We start from the raw sequence: 15,198 nt of genomic DNA, 5'->3' as shown, positions 1-15,198 counted from the left end.
AAAAATGGGATATCTGGAAATCCTGTCAATGGAGGATAGCAATATGGGGAAGCATACTCTTAATCTCAGTGCAAAGACCCCTGATGGTGGCTGCAAGAAACCTAATGTTCCTGGAAAGTTGTTTGTTACAGAATTTGTTTAAACTAATTAAGAGTGTTAAAACAATGCCTAGGGGCTAGGGTCGTGGCTCTAGAGGCTTGCTCCTACATGTGAGGCACTGGGTTCAATCCTCAGCACCACATAAAAATAAATAAACAAAATAAAGATATTGTGTCCATTTTTAACTTAAAAAAATTTTTAAAAATGTCTAGTATCAAGCATTCAAAAGTAAACTTGTTATCAGCTAATAACTATAGCAAAATAAAAAAGATTAATTTTTACATTTTCCCTTCCTTAGCTAAATGGGTTTCCCAAGTGAAAATCAGTATTAAAATAAATTTAAGAAAACTCATTTGAAGTAAAAAGGAAGTGTTTGAGAAGGATAACTTCTATGTTGTAATATCAATCTTGGAAACTGGCTCTTCGCAAAAAAAAAAAAAAAAAAAAAGTACTACAAGCATTTTAATTTGTTTCCCAACCATCCCACTTCAATGCAGAATAATTAATTTATTCATTCAAAAAGAATATATTAGCCAGGTGTGGTACTGCATGCCTATAATCCCAGCTACTAGGGAGGCTGAGGCAGGAGAAGGTTTCCAAGTTCAATTCCAGCCTCAGCAACTTAATGAGGCCCTGAAAAACTTAAGAGAGTCCTGTTTCAAAAAAAAAAAAAAAAAAAAAAAAGGCTGGGGATGTGGGCCAGTGGTTAAGCACCCTTAGGTTCAATCCCCAGTACCAAAAAAAAAAAGTTATAAAAAGAAGACTATATTTACCATCTATTACGTGACAAGTACCATTCCTAAATTCTCAAGTACATCAGCATATCAGGGAACAAAACAAACATTCTTGTCCTACTGGATTCTTTGAACAAAGATCCCAACAAAGATCCCAAGGAGACAGTTACATAGATATTTTTAAATGTGTTATTCACTCAGAGGGAACAGCTAAAGAAAAGACCCTAAGGCCTTTTCACTTAGTTCTTGTACTACTTGGCAATAATTTTATTAATTTCTTTCTTTCCTATTTTTTTCCCTTCAAGCCTTCAATCTCATTCTACCTTATTTCAGCAGTATATGATAATAACAGCTAGCATTTACCTAATATTTTACCACATGTCAAGCAGTGTTTTGTTTTTAAAAGATTAAACAATTTAATCCTTACAACAGATCTATGAAATTTATATTTTCCCAAAATCATATAATTAGCAAGGGGCAGAGTTGTGGAACGGTATATGTAATAATACATCTTCTGTATTAAGAACATTCAGCACAACCTGCCTCAAGTTTTCTCATCTTGCCAGGCATGATGGTGCACACCTGTAATCCCAGCTACTCTGGAGATGTAGCTTAGTTGCAGAGTGCCCCTGGGTTCAAACCCCAAAACAACAAACAAAAAACAAAACTCATGAAGTATATATACAGTAACTATGAACAATGCTATTATAATTTGTTTTCTTGCCATTTTTACAGTCATTTTCTCGACTGAACGGTTTTTAGCACAGTCTCCAGTTGTACCCTCTTTAACCTCTCCAATCTGATTTTATACTTTCTTTCCTGGTCCTGAAATTGCTCAAAAGGTCAATGGTTATCCCACCAAGTCAATCCTAAACTATCTTTACTCCTTTTAAATGTTATGACAGCCCCTTTCCTTCATGAAACTTCCTTGGCTACCTACAAGCAACACAATCCAGGTCTTCCTATTCCTCCCTTCCCCCCCCCCCCTGACTTTTCTCATGGAAAAATCTCCTACTTTGCTTTTCAAGACTTAAACTTTTCCATTTTCCTTCTACCTCTCTAATTGTTCCTTTAATAATACCTTTTTCACTTCCTACCTCTGAAAGGTAGGGACCCTGAAAGTTTAGTTTAGGTCCTATGTAATCAATTAAAATAATCTAATGGGCAGAGGGAGGGGAAGGAAGGAAAGGAAGAGGGGAGTGCTAAGGAGTGACACTTTTTCTGTTATCTCAGTCTCTTTTCAGGTTTGTGTACTAAATGAACATTTATTGAGTGCCTACTATCTATCAGGATCACTTTTGACAGATCCGTAAATAGAACAGACCAAAATAAAATTTAAAAAAAGGAATCCTTTGTTCATGTAAAGTCAAAAAATTCTATGCTGGGGCTGGGGATGTGGCTCAGGTGGTAGCGCGCTCGTCTGGCATGCGTGCGGCCCGGGTTCGATCCTCGCAACCACATACCAACAAGGATGTTGTGTCCGCTGAGAACTAAGAAATAAATATTAAAAAAAAAATTCTCTCTCTCTCTCTCTAAAAAAAAAAAAAAAAAAAAATTCTATGTTAACAATGATACTCAAAACCACTGTCCAGGGTTGAGAGTATACATTAGTGATAGAGCACTTGCCTTAGCACATATCAAAACAAAAATTTATCTTCCACTAAATAACATTTTAAAAACCTTGAATTAAAGCAAACAAACAAAAAACTCGCAATGATTCCCTTTTATCAACCACAACTACATTTCTCTGCCTTAGTTGAAACACTCCAGCCAAGCATGGTGGCACATGCCTGTAAAAGCAGCAGCTCAGGAGGCAAGACAGGAGCCTCAGCAACAGTGAGGCACTAAGCAACTCATTGAGTAAAATGCAAAGCAGGGCTGAGGATATGGCTCAGTGGTTGTGTGCCCCTGAGTTCAATCCCCAGTACAAAGAAGGAGGAAAAAAAAAACCATTTGTATCATATCTATCCAGTTCACTTTCTATTACTCCTTGATTCTTAAGGATTCCAGGCAGGCCAGTCTTTTGATTACCCCTCAAACACAGTGCATATATTTCCATTTGGTCGAAAAACTAATGAAACATGTCTGTCCAGCTCCTATTCATGGAAAAAAAGTGTACAAAATAAAAAATTGAATGCTTCTTGACTTTAAATGTGTGTTAACGGTAAATACGTACACTTCTACAGGGCTACACACCAAACACTATTCTAAGCAGTTACATATATTAACTCTCTCTCTTTTTTTTTTAAAGAGAGAGAGAGAGAGAGAGAGAGAGAATGAATCTTTTAATATTTATTTTTTTTAGTTCTCGGCGGACACAACATCTTTGTTTGTATGTGGTGCTGAGGATCGAACCCAGGCCGCACACATGCCTGTCGAGTCCAGTCGAGCTACCTCTTGCACCACATCCTCAGCCCCTTAACTCTTTATTCAACACAAGATAGGTCTTTTTACCAAAAAAAAAAAAAAACAGGCCCAGAAAATGAGGTGACTTGTCATAGGTCTGAAAGTCAGTAAGTGACAGAGCCAAGATTCACACTCAGGGAATTTGGTTCCACCCATACTCCCAGCTGACATAATAAATAAAAACAAGAAGAGTTCAAAGGGTTTACACTAAAAACTACAGACTATTGAAAACTATATTCAACTACAAAAAGAAATTATTTCAATTAGTCCTTTACTCCAAATGGTGAACATTTCCTTTAAAATCATGCCAAGCTTTTGAAATTATAGAATTTAATAGTATATAGTAGAAAGCAATCTAGGGTTAGAGATGTAGCCCAGTTTAAAAAAAAAAAAACTATAAACACAAATATATCACATATTACTTAAGAGTCCCCCAAATCTGCTGAAAATATTTACTAGGCATAAATAAATTAATTAAAATGCATAGTGACACAGGACTAACAAATGTTTTCTGTTAGCATGCCTATACTATTTTATTCTTATCCTTGCTTTCATCAGGGATTGAAAGATTTAAATACAATGCAGAGAAGATTATTACTTTAAAAAGATTACCAACTTTAACTTTTGGAAGCAAAATTTATATCTAGGACTAGGTTCAAAATAACAAAAAATAAAATTTTAGTACAAGCAAGAAATTTCCAAAAAGTACCAATAAATAACTCACACCCACAATCTCAGCAACTCAGGAGGCTGAGGCAGAAGGATTGCAAGGCCCTCCTGGGTAACTTAGTGAGACCCTGTCTTAAAATTAAAAAAAATAGAAAGGGCTGGGATGTAGCTCAGTAGTAGAACAACACTGGTTCAATCCCCAATACTGCCAAAAAGAGAGGAAAAAAGTTTCTAAGGACTCACTGAGAAATCATTAGGTTACTTTTTTTAATTGGTACATCATAGTCATACATAATAATGGATTTGTTGTTACATATTTGTACATGCACACAATATAACAATATAATTTGGCCAATATCACTCCTCAGCACTTCCCTCCTCCTTTCCTTCCTTCCCTTCCCTCTGCCTATTAGATTATTTTAATTGATTACATAAAAATTAAAATCAAAGGCAGAAGTTCTTCCATAAAACAATACTAACACTGCAGACTGGGAGCAATACTATCATTTTCTTTCCAATCTTCCCATACTTTCCAGGACATAAATTCGTCAGGTTTTAAGATAGAAAGATTAAGCCAGTGAGGTGACACATGCCTGTAATCCCAGTGCCTCAGGAGGCTGAGGCAGGAAGATCAAAGCCAGCCTCAGCAACTTGGAGAGGCACTTAGAAATTCGGCAAGATCCTGTCTCTAAATAAAACATTTTAAAAAGTGGCGGGCGGAGGGGGCCTACTGGAGTTGTGGCTCAGCTTTCGGTTTGATCCTCAGCACCACACAAAAATAAATAAATAAAACAAAGGTATTGTGTCTAGCTATACCTAAAAAATAAATATTAAAAAAAAAAGTGGCTGGGGATGTGGGTCCGTGGTTGACCAATCCTGGGTTCAATCCCCAGTACCAAAAAAAGGGGGAAAAATAGATTAAAATGCACAGGCCAGGAAAAGGACTCTAGTTTGATTTGGAAAAGACTAAAGATTGTGGCTTTTTACAAATAATTATAACAGGTGAACTTAGAAAAGAAAACCTACAGCAGAGATAGGAACCTCACATGTCTTTCTCATTCATACATTTACACACTTTCTGCTTGCCTAAGGACACATTTACTTCTTATGAGACTGTGTGTGTGTGTGTGTGTGTGTGTGTGTGTGCGCGCGCGCGAGCGCGCCCATGTTTTGCTGGGGATGGAAGCGAGGGCCTTGTGCATGCTAAGCCAGAGCTATAACACCATCTTTCTTATGAGACTATTTATCTTTAATAAAGGACTACAGTAAATCAGAAAAAGGGACAAAAAAAAGAAAAGAAAACCTAAGTATATGACAAAGGCAGCAAAGGAAAACAGTATTATTGATGACTTACACAAAAGTACAAAGGAACCATTAATAAAATTTGAAGTATTTATTTGCTGCCTCTCCTCTTTTTTCCTGGGTATATAAGCATCTACCCTCTTGGCTAACAAGGCATCCCTAAGGACACTCTACAAAACCAGCTTCATCCCAACCACTGTATGAATGAAAAGTATATAAACCTTTAATAATCTGAGATGAATTCAAATTAGTCTCCAGTTCCCAAACTATCTGGAAGAGATTTTAAATCATAAAGCAATTTTCTCCTTCTTTCACCCACTGCCACCCATTGTGATGCTTTTATAAGTGGCTCCACACTTTCAACGGTGTATTAATCAGTTTTATGTCACTAAAACAATCTATCTGCAATAATTAACTTATAAAGAGAAGAGAATGGGCTGGGGCTCGGTTGTAGAGACTTACCTACCATGTGTGAGGCACTGGGTTTGATTCTCAGCACCGCATATAAATAAATAAAATAAAGGTCCATTGACAACTAAACAATATTAAAAAAAAAGAGAGAGAAGAGGTTTATTTGGACTCACAGTTTTAGAGGTCCCAGTCCATGACTGGGCGGATCCATTGCTTTTAGGCCTCTAGTGATACTGGATGGCAATCGGAGGAGAAAGCATATGGAGGAGTAAAATCAGTTACCTCGTAGTCAAGAAGCAAAAGGGGAAGAGTCCAGGGTACCACAATCCCCTTCAAGGGCATGTCCCCAATGACCTAAGGACCTTCTATAAGACCATACCTCTCAAAGGTTCCACCATCTTCCAGTAGCATCACTCTGAAGACTAAACCTTTAACACATGGGTCTTTAGGGGACATTCAACATCCAAACTATAACAAAAGAATTAAATAAAAATATTTGGGGTTGGGGGAGACTACATTGGGCAGCTACCACTGAAGATATTCTCAAATACTAACGCTCTTCTATACAGCACAGTTGATATTTACTTCCCTCCAATATACCGTGGGGGCAGAATAATCCTTCTCAAGATTCTCCTGCACAAAGGATATCTTAACTAAGATCTTACATCCAAAATTAATACATTAAAGCCCCTATTAAAATAAACCCCAAGGAGAAGGCAATATATTTATATTCTACTTATTTGATAGGACACATGAACAGCTAAGTAGTAAAAGAATTTTGTCAAAAATTCAGTGGCTCGGAAGACTGAGACAGGAGGATCCCAAGTACAAAGCCAGCCTCAGCAAAATAACTCAATGAGACCCTGTCTCTAAATAAAATTCAAAATAGGGCTGGGATGTGGCTCATTGGTTGAGTGCTCCTGAGTCAATCCCTGGTACCCAAAAAAAAAAAAAAAAAAAAAAAAAAGCTCTGTCATCCTGGGAGCAGTGGTGCACACCTGTAATCCCAGCAACTAAGAAGGCAGGAGGATCACAAACTTGAGACCAGCCTCAGCTACTTAGACCCTGCCTCAAAATTTAACAAAATTTTTAGAAAGGCTGGCTATGTAGCTCAGTGGTAGAATGCCCTGGCCTCTATCTCCAGTACCACACAAAACAAAACAATAATAAACCTGTCACATTACAGAGATTAAGGAGCTCTAAAGATGAAGATAGAGGGAATGTCACTGAAAAACAGAATACAGGCTGAGTATCTCTTATCTGAAATGAAAGTATTTCAAGGTTTTTTTTTTTTTTTTTTGGATTCTGGAATATCTGTATGAGACATCTTGACAACAGGACCCTAGTTTGAACACAAATTCATTTAAATTTGTATATGTTTCATATATACCTTAAACACATATACTAAAGGTAATCTTACACAATAAAATTTTAATTTTAGTGTGCCTGCCTTTTGATAGCAACCTGTCACATGAGGTCAGGTGTGGAATTTTCCATTCATGACTGTCATGTTAGTGCTCAAGTTTCAAATTCTGAAGCATTTAAGATTCTTGGGAAAAGAAGGTCCAACCTGTATTTCTCAATAATGCACAAAACTAAATAATGGTTTTTATGATTACTAATATTTCCCAAGTAAGAATAAGCCTGTGGCATTTTGATAGATCCTAACTTTTATAACATAGGAAAGAAAATAATTGGTAAAATTGTTTAACCTTAAAATTGTAAACATCCAGGGCTTGAGAGATTTTCGGCCTCAATTTTAAGAATCTTTGAGGTCCACATGCTAAATATAGTAGAGGAGGAATTCTGAGATACTGAAGGAAGCAGGAAAAAAATAAATGGCAATATAGTACTATTCATCCACCATTTACAAAGCCATAAACAAGAATCTTTATCCCCCAGATTTAAAATAAATGTGAAATATTCATATATATATATATATATATATATATATATATATATATATATATATATATATAAAATCATGTTATCCAGAAATACCCAAAAGATGAAGAAAGTTAGCTTCCTGAAGGGTCAACAAACCAAAACAAAGAATAACTCTATGAGTCTCAGAACTTTAAAAACAAAAAAATCCAACTCAAACAAATATGGCCAATGTTTAATCAGATTTTTAAAAGGTATTACTTCTGCAAAACAATGTGTATTAAAGTAAATCAAATAAATCCTTATATCACAATGTCCCTTCATTCTTTGGCAAGCCTACTGATTTAACCTTTTTTTTTTTTTTTATTGGTTGTTCACAACATTACAAAGCTCATGACATATCATATTTCATACATTAGATTGAAGTGGGTTATGAACTCCCAATTTTACCCCAAATGCAGATTGCAGAATCACGTTGGTTACACATCCACAATTTTACATAATGCCCAATTAGTAATTGTTGTATTCTGCTACTTTTCCTATCCCCTACTATCCCCCCTCCCCTCCCCTCCCATCTTCTCTCTCTACCCAATCTATTATAATTCATTTCTCTCCTTGTTAATTTTCCCATTCCCCTCACAACCTCTTATATGTAATATTGTATAGCAATGAGGGTCTCCCTTCATTTCCATGCAATTTCCCTGACTTAACCTTAACCATTGTTAAGGGAGCTTGGAGCTAACAATATTTAATGCCCTACTTTATCAGAATTTTCTATCATTCTTTCTGCTCAAAGCAGGCCATTATTAAACTCTAAAGGTATCTAATAACATTTACTGGTTAAAATTATTCAAATAAGAAGTCTCCTAACATCCCTTCTGTACCAATAAAACACAGAGAAACAGATGAGGCATCAATTTCTCTTTCACAAATGAGGTCTGTCTTATCTCTTACTATATCACTTAATAAAGATAATCATTATTTTCCAAGTAGTTGTTCCCCAATAAATGAATACTTGAAAGACTGATACCTATTCTCTATTAAATTTTTTTTGAGTAATCATGGATCATTGAGTAAAATATACTTGAGTAATCATGGATCATCTCCTTTCCAAAAACTGGGCTTTATGTGGGGCACAGTGATGCATGCCTGTAGTCCCAACCTACTTTTGAGCCTAAGGCTAAAGGACTGCTTGAGCCAGGAGTTCAGAGCCAGCCTGGGCAATATAGGAAGAACTTGTCTCAAAACAAGGAGGTAAAAATTTGCTGTTTACCATCAAAGATAAATGAACACATTTTCTCAATTGTCTACTCTTAAAACTTTAGTGTCACTTTTGAATATAGCTGAAGAAAAGATGGAATCAATTAGCTGCCTAATCCTATAGAAGAACCACCCTTATTTCTCTCAGAATGGCTCCTTACTTTGTTGGCCTGGTCTTCAATTTTTCAAGCAAAACTCAATTGTCAACCCCCGTTATGCTGCACACTACTGAAAGAGCAATCTTTCTATTAAAAAAACACCTTGAGCATGTTACCTTTCACACTACCAGTCTCTTCTGGCTCCTTATTGTTTAGCAGATCAAATTCTAACTGAATCTGAATACACATTTCAAAATCTAACTCTATCCTCCTTTACAAACTACTCTGCCACCATTCCCAAAAATTAAAACTTTATTCTATGAGATTAGACTTCTTACATCCCTCTTACATCATGCTGGTCCCCACCACCAAGTGTTTGCTTGTGTTTTCATCCCCCACTTGCAATGTATGGAATGTTCTTCTAGAGATGCACTGCCATACAAATAGTCCATATTCTTTATTCAAGTCCCACATTTCCCAGGAAGCCTCACTCCTAAAACTTAGAGACTGAAGAAAACCTGGCACAAGGACTCAAACTACAAGTATCACAATTGTGTGTATATTGCTTGAAGAGTGCTAGTTACATTATTATGAAAAGTGACATCGTTTTCCAACAAGCACTCAGACTACTTGAAAAACTGATTGAACAATACTAATTTTAAAAGTCAAGATATTTTAACAAAAGAGTTCTAGTACAAATAAAACAATGTGATGACCAGAACTTGCTTCAAAATACTGCAGACCAGGGGCTGGGGATGTGGCTCAAGCGGTAGTGCGCTAGCCTGGCATGCATGTGGCCCGGGTTCGATCCTCAGCACCACATTAAAAAAAAAAAAAAAAAAAAAAAAAAAAACGAATATGTTGTGTCCACCAAGAACTAAAAAATAAAAAATGTTAAAATTCTCTCTCTCTCTCTCCCTCCCTCTCCCTCTCCCTCTAAAAAAAAAAAAAAAAAAAAAAAAATATTGCAGACCAAGGCTGCAGGTGTAGCTAAGAGGCTCAGTACTTGCCTAGCATGCACAAGGCCCTAGGTTCAATTCCCAGTGCCACAAACAGAAAGGAGAGAGAGGAAAAATAAAAGCAAGACCAAAGAGTAGGGGGAAGAGGGATAAAGTAAGTGAGGTATTGATGAAACCAATTGGCTATGAGTTGATAATCTTTGAAGCGGACAACTAATGCCAGTTCATAGCTACGTTTTTCAAAAATATTTTCAGTTGTAGATGGACACAATACTTTTCTTTTGTTTATTTAGCTTTTTTATGTGGTGCTGGGGATAGAACCCAGCATCTCACACATGCTGGGCAAGCGGTCTACCATTGGAGACACAACCCAAGCCCTCAAAGCTACTTTTGTACTTGCTTAAATTTTACACACAAAAAAAGGCTTCTTTAAAAAAAAAAAAAAATACTGTCATTTTAACGACAAAACCAAAATACATTTTAATGATTTCCTTACTCAACAAATACCTAGATTTCCATTGAAAGTTTAAGTTTCTGGAAAGATTTAATTCGGCAGGAAACATGGAGCATCTAACAATAAGTTGGAGGAAAAAATATAATCAAAATGGAGAGAATCTCCATCAAAATATGCTCATTAGCAAAGCAATACTGTCTACATTACAAATTTTCATTCAATTTCAGCATCCACAAAATAGTCCTCCCAAATAATAACTGAAAATACACAACAATGCAAAAAAATCATAAGCAAAAATTTTGTATTTTTTGCAGTTCTGGGGATTGAACCCAAGGCACTTTACCCCTGAGATACATCCCCAGCTTCTTTTATTTTTTGAGACAGGGTCTCGATAAGTTGCTGAGGCTGGTCTCTAACTTTCAATCCTCCTTGTCATCAACCCAAGTTGCTAGGATTGCAGATGGGCACCACAGTGCCTGGCAGGAAATTTATTTTAAGTTTTAAAAAGGAGAAAAAAATTGTTCAACAACCCAAATCAGCCAATGTTATTTCAGGAGACTCACAATCTGAAGACACCTGATGCTCTAACAGGGAATTAATAGGTTCTTAAATTATCTGAAAATAACTTTCTTGGTATTCCAAGGACTGAAAAACATACTTAAGAAATTCCAGATATTTGTTTTAATGACAATGTATCTGTTTGTTGCTGGTAAGGAATGCTCCACCCCATTTGATACTGCAGTCTACTATTCAAAATGCAATCAATATCTGCCGGATGCACTGGCTAATGTCAGTAATCCCAGGGACTGGGAGGCTGAGGCAGGAGGATCCCAAGTTCAAGGCCAGCCTCAGCAATTCAGCAAGACCCTGTATCAAAACAAAACAAAAAAAAAGACTGGGCTCAGTAGTAGAGTGCCCCAGGGTTCAATCCCTAGTACTACAAAACAAACAAACTTCATAGAAGTAAAATAAAGTCATACTCATACTGCCTTATATTTGTACTACCTTTAAGTCAGGTTTTCCTCTGCTGATAAAAAAGCAAAACATGTTACTAAAATTTAAGAGGGACTCAGAATGTAGCAAAGGTAAGAGCTCAGAAGTAACCCCCACCAAGCTCTATAAGCAAGCACAAGGTCCTGGGTTTGATTTCCAGCAGCAAATAAAATAAAATACACATGGCCAAAAGAGTGTTGAACTTTCCATAATCAACTTTCTGATTAAATAATAAAGAATCATATCATAAACATGTTTGGAAAAAACCCACTAGATTATATTACATTTGAAAATTTTGAATTTTATCAATCTTTTCCAGTGAAGAAGTCCAAAAAACAAGATAAAAAATAATTTTGATGAATACTTTTAGAATAATATTATATCTGATTAAAAAGTCCCACCTATCTCCTTTTCTTGCATTACAAAAATGACTGAGTAAATTATGCTATCTTTATCATTTGTGTACTCTGAACTTTTGAGGGGAAAAAATATGAAACTTTGAAATTATCAGGGATATTGCTACTTTCTGTTCAAGAATTGATATGTGTAGATTTTTCCTAATAACTGAGATAACATGAAATTTGTAAAATGTCAGAATGTGTTAACAAGTTTTATCAAATACCTGCTATTCCAGTGGGATGAAAACCATTTACAAGTTCCATTTAGATTAAGAAATCCTTTGAGAAAAGTATGTAGTACATTCTAGTCATACTGTTTCTAGAACAGCAAAATCCTCTATAACCTAGTTCCCTACTGTTTTCTTCAGAACCAAATGAGCTGAATGTAACTTCTTTAACTAGAAGTCAACACAGAATTATAGGTACTGACAAAGAACCAACTCAATTATCAGCAGAGGCTGAAGTTTTCCATTTGAAACTTTCTCTCCCAATTATATAGACTATAAAAACAAAAAGACTGAGTATAAATAGATTAATCAAGAATTCTCTGCAGTCACATAAAATAATTCATTAAAATGAAGATTACAGCTTCATTTTAAAATTGAGAATAAGGGGGAGTAGAAAGGGAAGACTCTTAAAACCAAACTGCTTAAACTGAGAAGTTAGTTTTCATTCTTTTAAGACATATAAAGTCATTTTAAAAATAATACTCCCCTGAGAGCACTTGCCTAGTATGTGCAAGGCCCCGGCCTCCATCCCCAGCATCACAAAAAAAAAATTAATGAAATAAAACGCTCTTAATGCTAGTAGTTCATCATTAAGCGACTCCTTCTTTCTTTTACAAAGTAATGAATTATGAACTATTGCTAGTACTCCAATTTAAACTGAAGATGAAGAGCATTACAAAATCATTTTATTTTCTTGTATTTTGCCATTTAACTGTCTCATCCTAGTAGAATTAAAGATCTGTTTATATAATTTCAAAAAACAAATTTTATAGAAAGACAACTTTAAGCAATTCATGTTTAAAACCTTTACAAGTAATCTATTCATTTGAAGAATTCAACTACTGAACTGACATAAAGTATTCCAAATTATCAAAAGAAATCACAAAAGTATGAAGCTACAATGTTGATGTTACAACTAAAATCTTAAACCATACAAAAATATTTAGAAGCTTCAGCTTCTTACTTCCTATCAAAGTGTCACTTTATATATCTTCTTTAGACATATTAAAGATCCCTAATAAATTCATTTTGACTTTAGAGGGCTGAAACTAAAAATTTGATGTCTATAGGCAAAAAGTATGGAAAAGGAAAAATTACTTAAGAAAATATTTAGTGAGTCAAGTACCTTTACAAAAGAAAACATGTATTAAAATCATTCATCCCCTTCTGTCAGACAAACAGTCCTCTCCTTAGAACACATTGCTTAGGATTCAGCCAAGTATAACTGCCAAGGGTTTCTAGACCTATGTTAGAACTGTTCAAAGTGGCAAGCATTTCCAACAACGTATATTTTTTACCTGGAGTCGAAGAGTAGTTATTAAATTTGCTGCTCCTGATGAATTAAATGGAAGCAACACTTTTTTCAAAACTTCAAGTTATAACTTAGGACAGGGATTGCTATATAAATTGCTTCCAATTCTCAGAAAGTAAGGATTTATTTAGTTCCTTCAAACAGGGACTTAAGTGGCTGAAAGGAAATAAGTTTTATAAACAGTTTTTCTTTTTTGGTATGAGGACTGCCTAGCCATTTTTATTTTTTATTTTGAGACAGGGTCTTGCTAAGTTAGCTAGGGTCTGACTAAATTGCAGAGGCTCGCTTTGAACTTGTGATCCTGCTGCCTCAGCCTCCCAAGTATCTAGGATTATAGGTGTGCTCCACTGCACCCAGCTATAAACAGCTTTTCTAACCTTAGTTTACACTGGTTAAAAAAAGACTATTTTTCACACTCAAGGACTATAACTTCAAATGTAAGATGATACTCAAGTTTCACATGCAAAATACATGATTATAATAATCTAGTAATGTGCAGAAGTGACTAAAGTGTATTTGAATTTACACTTAAGAAGTTATTTTTGCCAATGAGAGATTACTGCATAATATTGTTATTATAACTTTAAAGATTTTTACAAATATATTAAAAACACAATGTCTTGTTGATGTTCAAACTTGATGTGTGTGTATCTGATCTAGATAATCTTGTTTGCTTTTCTAGTAATTCTTTATTTCAAAGTGCTCTATTATAGCAAAGGCTCTTTCTTCCCATTATGCCGTTAGTCACATTTCAATTTTACTTTTACTAAAACATGCATATCGTAAGCCACTTCTTGCTTCTGTTTCTGCTTTTTACTGTAAATAACAATGACAGTACCACTAAATATACATGTATGCACAGCTTTGTGATATCTTTTCCCAGCCCCCTTCTTTTCTATAGAAAAAATATAATGGATTTAAGTTTTCCAAAACAAAATGTTTTTCTTTTGCCTATATACCTAAAGTTTTTGCAAGACAATTTATTCAGATAGCTACCACCCTAAAAATATCAAAGAAGAAAACTTCCTAAATCCAAAAATACTAAGTAAATCTGATGTTAGCCGGAGGAAATTTCCATTTAAACCATAAACAAAATGTCATCAATTCAGCTGAACATTAATATAATAACTCAGTCAATAATTGAGTCTTAAGATAAAAGAGATCTGTAACACACATTATTAAAATATCATTTATATTTGCTTGTGGAGTTTACAGATATAATGTGTGTGCCAGATTTATCATATTTTGAAATGCTTAGACTAATATTTATAATCAGGAGACCCATTAAGTGTCCTGAGGGGAGGCAATTCAGAAGAACACTTGGTAAGGCGAGAAGGCCCAAAATGAAAAAAGGGAAAGGGAGCAGCCAAGTCCCAACAGAGCGAATAATCGACAAATAGATCACTGAAAGCAAAACGCGGCTCCTGAGTCGCATGAATAAAAATCTTTACTCATAACGTTTAATAGTATCCTACCTCACTTCATTCACCTACCAACTTCCTTTACTTTTCAAGGACCAACTCGGGGCATCCCTTTTTTCTGGAAAGGTGTGTTGAAATAATCTGCATAGGAAAGAGGGGAGGAACGGACAATTCTCAAGAAGACTGAGAAACAGGTGGGTTAGGAGGAGCAGCAGCATAATCTAGATACTTAGGGGAAGCTTTAAGATGACAGATGTGGCTAAAGGAAAAGACTGCAAATAGGAAGAGGCTCCAGCCTGGCAAGGAGACTGGGGGCTGACTGCAAGCACCAGAGGGGGGCAAAGGCTAACTCCAGAGCGGTAGCAGTGGAGCAAAAAACAAGAAGCAGGACGAGTGGGCAATGAGCAGTGGGTTTAACGAGCAGCAGCAACACGGGTCAGCGTGGAAGTGATGGCTTTGGTCTTGGGAGACCGGGGCCAGCAGGAAAGGACGTCAGAGAGGGGAAAGGGAGCTGGGGAAACAAGGAGGACTGAGACCTAAGAATCCTGGTCCTAGAAAAATGTGGGGGAAA

The 15,198-nt window shown here is 35.8% G+C and overlaps 1 protein-coding gene and 1 long non-coding RNA gene across 10 annotated transcripts in view; one reads left to right on the top strand and one right to left on the bottom strand.

Annotated features, from left to right (window-relative positions):
- The window catches only part of LOC113189665 (uncharacterized), a 173,128-nt gene that overhangs the window by 22,040 nt on the left and 135,890 nt on the right, over window positions 1-15,198 (top strand). The gene's annotated exons all lie outside the window — the stretch shown is intronic.
- The window catches only part of Cnot4 (CCR4-NOT transcription complex subunit 4), a 126,845-nt gene that overhangs the window by 111,109 nt on the left and 538 nt on the right, over window positions 1-15,198 (bottom strand). For 2 of the 9 annotated variants that reach the window (XM_026398549.2, XM_077795936.1), the window contains exon 2: window positions 14,682-14,768. The exons of 6 other annotated variants lie outside the window; for them this stretch is intronic. The gene's annotated coding sequence lies outside the window, so the exon portion shown is untranslated. The remainder of the gene's footprint in view (window positions 1-14,681; window positions 14,769-15,198) is intronic. One more of the 9 variants, XM_077795937.1, reaches the window with a different exon arrangement.

Source organism: Urocitellus parryii, chromosome 3, assembly GCF_045843805.1.
Source record: "Urocitellus parryii isolate mUroPar1 chromosome 3, mUroPar1.hap1, whole genome shotgun sequence".
In the NCBI taxonomy this organism is placed as follows: Eukaryota; Metazoa; Chordata; class Mammalia; order Rodentia; family Sciuridae; genus Urocitellus; species Urocitellus parryii.
This window is presented reverse-complemented; position numbering and strand designations above follow the sequence as displayed.